Source organism: Pan paniscus, chromosome 4, assembly GCF_029289425.2.
Source record: "Pan paniscus chromosome 4, NHGRI_mPanPan1-v2.0_pri, whole genome shotgun sequence".
NCBI classification, from domain to species: domain Eukaryota; kingdom Metazoa; phylum Chordata; class Mammalia; order Primates; family Hominidae; genus Pan; species Pan paniscus.
Window position 1 is genome coordinate 78667063 of NC_073253.2, and position 8009 is coordinate 78675071.

An 8009-nucleotide genomic window follows, 5' to 3' on the forward strand; every position below is an offset into this window, starting at 1 on the left:
CTCCCTGACACCCTCTCTCCTCCCACCAGCTGCCTGGGAATGCCCGGAGGCCTCCCATGTAAGGCAGCCCAGTTCCCCACCCGCTTTCCCCCTACTAAGTACACTGAGATCCAAACTTACCATCTCTCCCACCCTCCTCCCAGTACAACTCCCACTGCCTGAGCTGGCAGGTCCCAGCCAGGGAATTGACTTTGGGGTAGCCACAGCACAAAGCATGCCCCTGCTCACGGTAGGAATACTAATTCTACACTATATGAGTGCTGTCTTTATTTTTAGCCAAGCAGGATGATGGCTGTCCTGAGGCCAGGACAACAGGGTCTGTTGTGTTAACTTGGATGATAAAGTCTAGGGCTTGCAAAGCCAAGTACTAGAGGTGTCCAAGTGTTGATAAAAATGAGACCAGCCAGGCACAGCGGCTCACGCCTGTAATCTCAGCACTTCGGGAGGCCAAGGCAGGCGGATCACAAGATCAAGAGATCAAGACCATCCTGGCCAACATGGTGAAACCACGTCTCTACTAAAAATACAAAAATTAGCTGGGTGTGGTGGCACGCACCTGTAGTCCCAGCTACTCAGGAGGCTGAGGGAGGAGAATCACTTGAACCTGGGAGGCAGAGGTTGCAGTGAGCCAAGATCGCGCCACTGCACTCCAGGCAGGGCGACAGAGCAAGACTCCGTCTCAAAAAAAAAAAAAAAAAAAAGAGACCAAGAGTAACCCCTCTGAAATCCATTTCGACTCCTGCTAAAACACCTCAAAGAACCAGTCTGGGGCATCACTGTGTTAAGGGCCAAATATGCCATGGACGCCCCTTCCTCAGGAAGCTGTTAAAACCATAGATCCTTAACTGGAATGAGCTAAGTTTATTCCTCCCTGAAGGCAAGAGATTGGATAATGCCCTTTCAAGGACTTGCAGATCCTTAAGAATTTGTGATTTTTAAAATCCTCCTGTGGATATCTAGGCATTTCAGGCTGCTTCTTAGACTTAAAAGACAACAAAACTTCCCCCATCTCCTTGCTATTATTTCATTCAGAGCTCGCAACAATTGTGTGTGCAAAATTAATCCTCTGTGCTGTGAAGTCGGTTCCCCCAACGCTGCTTCTCCAAAACCTCTTCAGGCCTCCTAGAGGGCTTGATGAGCCCCAGAAACACTGTATATAAAAACCTATAATCCAAGAATAACTTTGTCAGCCAGGTGTTCAATGCTATCTGGTTTCATTCAATGGCTTCATAAAGAGAGTTGAGAATCTTAAGTTTCTGATTTTCTGGAAGTTCATAGACCACTCATTATTCACTCAGAACACATTCTGGTAGGGAATGCATGCATGGAGCAGCTAGAACTTTCAGAATGGAGATTGTTTGCTGGCCCCATCAAGAGTGTGAGGTGAACACACTACTGGCATTGGAGAGAGGCCACGGCCAGGGGTAGGCCTCTTCCTGGAGCCGGAAAGGCTTAAAAGACAAATGTGTCTTCTCCGCATGCTTAGTGTCTTAACAAACCATCTCTCGGCTCAGCTGCCTTATCAGACCACAAAAGGCCTCTTCAACTATTAAGTTTTCAAATTGTAAATGCTCCCAGTGTCTTCTTGAACACATTTGTAAATAGAACGCAGAACTCTTTAGCTCTCAGACAATCAGACTGAATCGGATGACCTACCTGGCTTCAAACACTCCCCGCTAGAACCCATGGGAAATGTATTCTTTTCCAATTCCATCTTTTCTCTATTTCTAAAGTATGGATAATAGGAGATCAAGATTGTCAAATTTCTAGATACCATAAAAATATCTATCCTTTTATATGCAACCGATGCATAGGTCCAAATCTAGACATAGACCATCCGGTTGGAAAATAAGGAATAATTTCAGAAAATTTTCCAGATAATTCTATACTTTAATTTCCTTAAAAAACATTCTTCAATGCCTATAATCCCAGCACTTTGGGAGGCTGAGGTGGGTGGATCGCTTGAGCCCAGGAGTTTGATACCAGCCTGGGCAACATGGTAAAACCCCATCTCTACAAAAAATTTTTAAAAAATAATAAATTAGCCAGGTGCGGTGGTGTCTGTAGTCCCAGCTTCCCAGCTACTTGGGAGGCTGAGGTGGAAGGATCACTGGAGCCGGGGAGGTCAAGGCTGCTGTGAGCTGTGGTCATGCCACTGCAGCCTGGGTGACAGAGTGAGACCCTGTCTCAAAAAAAAAAAAAAATTATTCACATTTTCCCCAATTTCATTTAATTTGGCACATATCTACTTAGTGTTTAGTAAGTCAAATGCTCCTTTTCTTTCCCGCTTCACTAATAAGTGAGACTGTTTTTTCATCTTTTCAACTATAATCAAAGACCCATTAATAAAACCAAGGGGGATTGCAGATTTTTAATTCTTCCTCAGCCACCTGCATCTTGGCCAACACCACTGCTATTGAAAGACAAGAGTTCCCCAGATCAAGCAACTGTGTTTTGTGACTCTAGTTCTGGTTGTCTAATGGGGCAAGTTCTCTGTTTTTCTGGGCCTTAGCTTCCTCAAATGCAGGTGTTACCGAGTGTGAGTGCATGATGCCCTTCCAAACCATGGAGGACAGAGGAGACTGTCCAGCCTCTTCCTGCCTTGCACTTGGTAACTGGATCTTTGCAAAAGAGAGGGACATCAAATTTAGACGCAGCACTGCAACAAGCCAATGGATTAAAAGGCAGAAATCTTGAAGGATTTGTCAAGGTGCAAACAGGGAGACCCAACTGCTCAGAGTAGTCCAAAACTTTTCATCCACAGCTGAAAGAAAGCTTCAGGCAAGTCTGCTAAAAACTCCTGCCTTTTCCATTCCACTGGGCTCTCACTGACTTTGGTGAGAGGTTTATGCATTTCTGGACACACTATTCAAAAGGACCCCCTATACAGCAGATGCGGTCATGGAGGGCCTTCCAAACACACCTTAGTACCTCTTTCGATTCCTCCTAAGAACAACCCTGTGAAGTAGCGACTGCATCAATTTTATACATGAGCAAATGGAGGCTTCAACATTTCTAATCATCTGGCCCAGCAGGAAGTTCTCTGCACTGCTAGGATTCCAGCCAAAGCCTCTGACCCCAACTCAGGAGTCCTTCCGTTCCCTCCTGGCTGCCTCCACTGGTGCCAGGTGCCAGGTTTGCTTCCCCTGGCAGGCAGCAGTACTGCAGCCCTTTCCTCCAGGCCCCAGCTTCACAAAGTGACCCCAGGTCTCAGCAAATGCCTCCCCTGTTTTCCTCATTCTCTCCAGGGCCTCACCAACCTCTGCTTCCCTCTGGCCTTCCAGAGAAGGCAGATGCCAGGATTGTTCTTTCCCTGCACTTGCTCACCTCTTCCAGCCCAAACACCCCTGATCTAGCTTCTCTACTCTCTCCCACATCTCTTTTGTTTACCAAACATGCCTGGGAGGGAGAATGGAGGGACTCTCATGAATAAACCCTCCTTCAATGCTACAACCTCCTCAAAATACTCTGTGGATTATTTTCAAACAGCACACTTCTGGATCCAGTGTCTATACCTGCAGTTTCACTGTCTTGGCAATCATTGTCTCCTTCTTCCCTTGCAGCCTGGCTTCATGAACACCCCTTGCAGACACTGTTCTATCAGTGGCCTTTTCCTATCATCCTTCTGGGGATGGGCGTCTCTGAGACATCCCTGCCTCTCCACTTGTCTGCTAACCTCTCTCATGGGCTTGTCTGCATAGCTCTTCCTGTCCTTGAAACTCAACTCTGACCTCAGCATCCTCCCTGGTGCTGCGGGGATGTGTCTGAGGGCAGAAGAAAGAGGCTGAAAACTTGAGTCTCTAAGTCTGTCTTCTTAAAGAGATTCAGCCTCTCTTTGGATTTGCTCCTGACCTTTTGTGGGTTCATCTTTGGAATTTGTCCCCTTGTGGATGGTGCAGTAGGAGAGACCTGGAGCCACCTTCCAACAGAGATGCCCCCACCACCATGGTCTGAGTCACTTAGGCCCACATGATCAAAGGCAAGGGAGTATCCACAGCTCTGTGTTATCTTGTTTAGCTCACCAGGCCTGGAGCCTCTGGGAGAGGGTTTCCACAACACCCTACAGTATGATCAGCCGGGGGTAGTGGGGTCTGGGGTGTTCCCTCTGCCTCTTTTCCTGTCCAACCTGAGGAAGTTGATTAGCAACTGTTCCAGGCCTTATCTGGGTATGAAAAAAATAAGGCCCTAAAGAAACACACCCAGGGCAGCATGGTGAGTGTGCTAAAGGGTTGTGTAGGAGCAGAACGAGGGGCCAGGTTGGACGCAGTGACTCATGCCTGTAATTCCAGCACGTTGGGAGACCAAGACACCAGGATCACTTGAGCTCAGGAGTTCGAGACCAGCATAAGCAACATGGTGAAACCCATCTCCACAAAAAACACAAAAATTATCTGGTTGTGGTAATACACACCTGTGATCCCAGTTACTCGGGAGGCTGAGGTGGGAGGATTGCTTGAGTCTGGGCAACAATGAGACCCAGTCTCAAAAAAAAAAAATATCCCACACATCTCCCTACTATCTGGAGAACTAAGTTCCTCTGAGTCCTTAGTTCCTCTGAGTCCTTAGCACTGAGTCCTAACTCAGGATCAACCTCTCGACTTCTACCTAAGAGCTCCTCCACAAAGCCTTTCAGATCCTCTCTGGCATAAGTGACTTCTTTTTCCTCCATACTCCCAAAATGTTTTATTTGGACCACTCTTCAGGTACTTTACTCACTTAATTATCTCTTCACTCCTTCATCCAATAAACACACGGCGTCTACTACATGCAGCATGTGCACTGGTCTGCACCATAGTGCTTAGCAGGCTTCTCTCCCTTCTCCTGCTGGACAGAAACTGACAAACTGACAGCAGCGAGGGAGCATCTTTCATCTAAGCATATCCTGGAACCTCGAAGCCTCCTCAGCCTCCAGCACAGCAAACCACAGGTATTCCAAAAATAAAATGATTGAAATGAACAGAGAAATTATCATAAGTTTCCTTAAATAGTAAACTGCCATAAAGTACATGCAAAATCAATTTCAGTGATAGATTTAAAGTATAATTCAATATTTTTCCAGGAGCATATTAACTATGTCAAGGTAGGTACATTTATATACTTTACATGGTTCTGATTTTTCCTCTCCTAGCACCTGCCACCCCCCTACTCCTACACCTAACCCCCGCAACACACACACTCACTCACACAACTAGGTGGTTATTATAGGAGCAGCAGCTCTGGGCCCATCCTAATGGAAGAAGGAATTCATGAAGCCAGAACCACCACCTACAGCCAGGGGTGTGTTCTGAGACATTCTCTTCTGCCCCCACAAGCAGCACTCCCACTTCACACCTGCCAACCTCTACCTATCTGGCCACCACCGAGAAGTCACAACCCACAAAAGCTGGCCCAGTAGAGATGCCAGGCCCCTAAAGCCCTCCAGTGTTAAGAGACCCCACTGGAGAACAGGCCCTGAAGGTCCAGGGGGTCTCTCTGCAAGGACAGATCAGGGCATCACTTACTGCAGCCACTCAGCAACCACTTCCAGTAGTTTCATTGCGATTTGTCAAGGCAAACATATCCACCTACCCTACCTTTGGTGGAGGCAAGAGGTTAGGCCAGCTGCAGGGGTCAGACTCAGACTCAGCTCCATCCCCCAACACTGCCCAACGGCCAGTCCCAGGGCAGGTCTGGAGCTCTGGAATGCCCTCGTGCCTGCCATTCCAGTCTCTGCGACCAGCCCATGCCAGACCTTGTCCTCTTCCCACTCCAGTGTCCCTTATGAAGGTCTCTGCATAGATTTGGGCTGCCGAGGACAGCTTCTGGCAAACTCCTGCCAGGGGTCCTGGACCCTCCTGCTGCTGAATTCAGCCTTGCGCTTTAATGGATTTTCCAAATAGCGGGGACCACAGGCAGCTCAAAGACTTAAAACACAAACGCAAACCCGAGGGAGGGAGAGAGGAACAGAGGGAGGGGGAAACCAGATTTTAGGAGAAACTCGACTTCAGAGAGAGAGCAGGATTTCCCTATCACTATGTTCCCCATCTCCCCGGCAGACGCCAATAACCGGCCCTAAGATGCCCTTGATCTTTGCGCGCCCCCTGCATTCCCTCGCCCCGCGTCTAACGTCTCATCTGGGCAAAGAGGCGGGGGTTGAGAGATGAAACAAGCCCGAGGGAGGATGGTCCCCAAGACATTACCTGAGGCCGGAGTACCTGAGTACCTCCACTCCTGTCGGAGGAAGGGACCAGAAGACGGCCCAGGGATGGGGACCCGGGATGCGCGCCCGGGCAGGAGGTCCCGGCCCTGTCTTGAGTACCCCCGGCAGTGCGTCTCCGGTTGTCCCGCTGTCTCGGTCCCGCTCTGTCTAGCCCCCTCCCCTGCGCTGCGCCCTCCCCGTCCCCGGCCGGATGCTAGAGGAGTTTGCGCCGCCCAACGTGGGACCCCGGTTCGGCGTCCTCACTCCCCGCCCTGCCAGGGCTGGGATTCCCGCACCCGGATTTGTCGCTAAACTTTCCTGGGCACACACGGTCTCGGGGGTGCCGGGCCTCCCCCATCCCCTGCCCACCCGGAGCCGCGCGTCCCGGCTGCAGCGGGACGGTCGCTTCACCTGCTCGCGGCTTGGCCGAGGCTCCCGCGGCTTCCTCGCGCGTCCAGACCCAGGCGCCGCCCGGCGGGTCCCCGCGCAGCTGCCGCCACCGCGGCCACCACCGGTGCCGCCGCCGCGCCTGCCCCGAGCTGCAGAGCCGCGGTTCGCCGGCAGCCGCGGGAGGCGCAATCCCGGTGCCTTGGGCTCGGCCTGCGGCTCCTCGGCTGCCTGCAGCCGCCGCCCCGCCGCGTCCCGCTGCCCGGGGCCGGCACGCACCGGCGCTGGGGTCCGCTCCTCGCCTCGCTGCGCAGGGGAGCCGCCGAGCCTCCAGGATGGGCGGGGATTCCCTCCCCCTGGTTGACTCGAGGGGCGGGAACTCTCTTCCCCGAGTGACAGGGACGGGGGGCGGGGATTCCCCTGCAGGAATAACAAGGTGGGCGGGGATTTCCCCGAGCAAGCCCCGCCGCGGGCAAGGCGTCTCTCTGGGTGAGCCAGGAGTCCTGGTGCGCCCGCTTCAGAAACCTGGGGATCGTGGGAGGAAGGCATCCAGGGAGATGGCTGCTCCGAATCTCCATACAGGCGGGGCTTAGGGCGCCATCTAGGTGGAACAGAGCGAGCTAGGGGACGTGAAGTTGCCTCTGCAATGCACTTTACATAGCAAAGAGAAAAATGTCAGTTACCTTATCAAAGAATGGGGCGGAGGGGCCAGAGGAGATGGGGGAAGAGCTAACCACTCACCCCAGGCTACCCTTAGCCTCTGGTCCTTGGGATACCAAAGGTAATTTAGCACTGGTACGAGGATTTCGGGGAGAGGGGACCTCTTGGCACCTCAGAGCTGCTTAATCCCCCAGTTAAGCCCCTGGGGGAAATCCCATGGCCCTGGGGTGGTGGTTTTGGTCCCATGAGCACTAGCCACGAGCTCCTGCCGAGTGGACTGTGAGAGCTAATGCCAGCTGCCCTTGGCTCCCGTCCAGGTCACTCGAGGAACGGAGCCTCAGGCTTTTGGGATCCTTCATTCCGGTGGATTTTCAGGAAGGCCTTCAAATATTTTTGGTTCTTTTTTTGTCATCCTTGTCATTCTGCCTACCACAGGGAGAGGATGATAAGAACATAATAGGAAGACTGCACAGCTCTGCAAATTAAGCTCTCTTAAGAGGAAAAAGCTGGTCTTTTTCAAGTGCTGGCAGATAAGAGTAAAAACATATGAAAAATTGCAAAACCTGGGATAATGAATAGTTGAATAATGCTTTTGACATTTTCTACAGAACAGTAATTGGAAATCTTTGCTTTCGGGGGGATGGGGATGGGACAGGGCAGGCCCCAGCTGCAGTTCTGCCCAGCAAGGCAATAAACTCTGGCCTCTCCGAAAAGCAGGCAGACATAAATCACCTGCGCAGACCAGACAGCGCTGTCCCACCATACCAGAGACCAGAGTGGGCCC

General features: G+C 51.4%; 1 protein-coding gene across 5 annotated transcripts in view; it reads right to left on the reverse strand.

The window, feature by feature from the left end:
- PDZD2 (PDZ domain containing 2) overlaps positions 1-6897 on the reverse strand; it is a 474419-nt gene extending 467522 nt beyond the window's left edge. For 3 of the 5 annotated variants that reach the window (XM_034960222.3, XM_055112466.2, XM_063604524.1), the window contains exon 1: positions 6590-6833. The gene's annotated coding sequence lies outside the window, so the exon portion shown is untranslated. Of the gene's footprint in view, positions 1-6589 lie in introns of all 5 variants that reach the window. The other 2 variants (XM_008971843.5, XM_055112465.2) reach the window with 2 other exon arrangements.
- Between the last annotated feature and the right edge of the window lie 1112 nt (positions 6898-8009).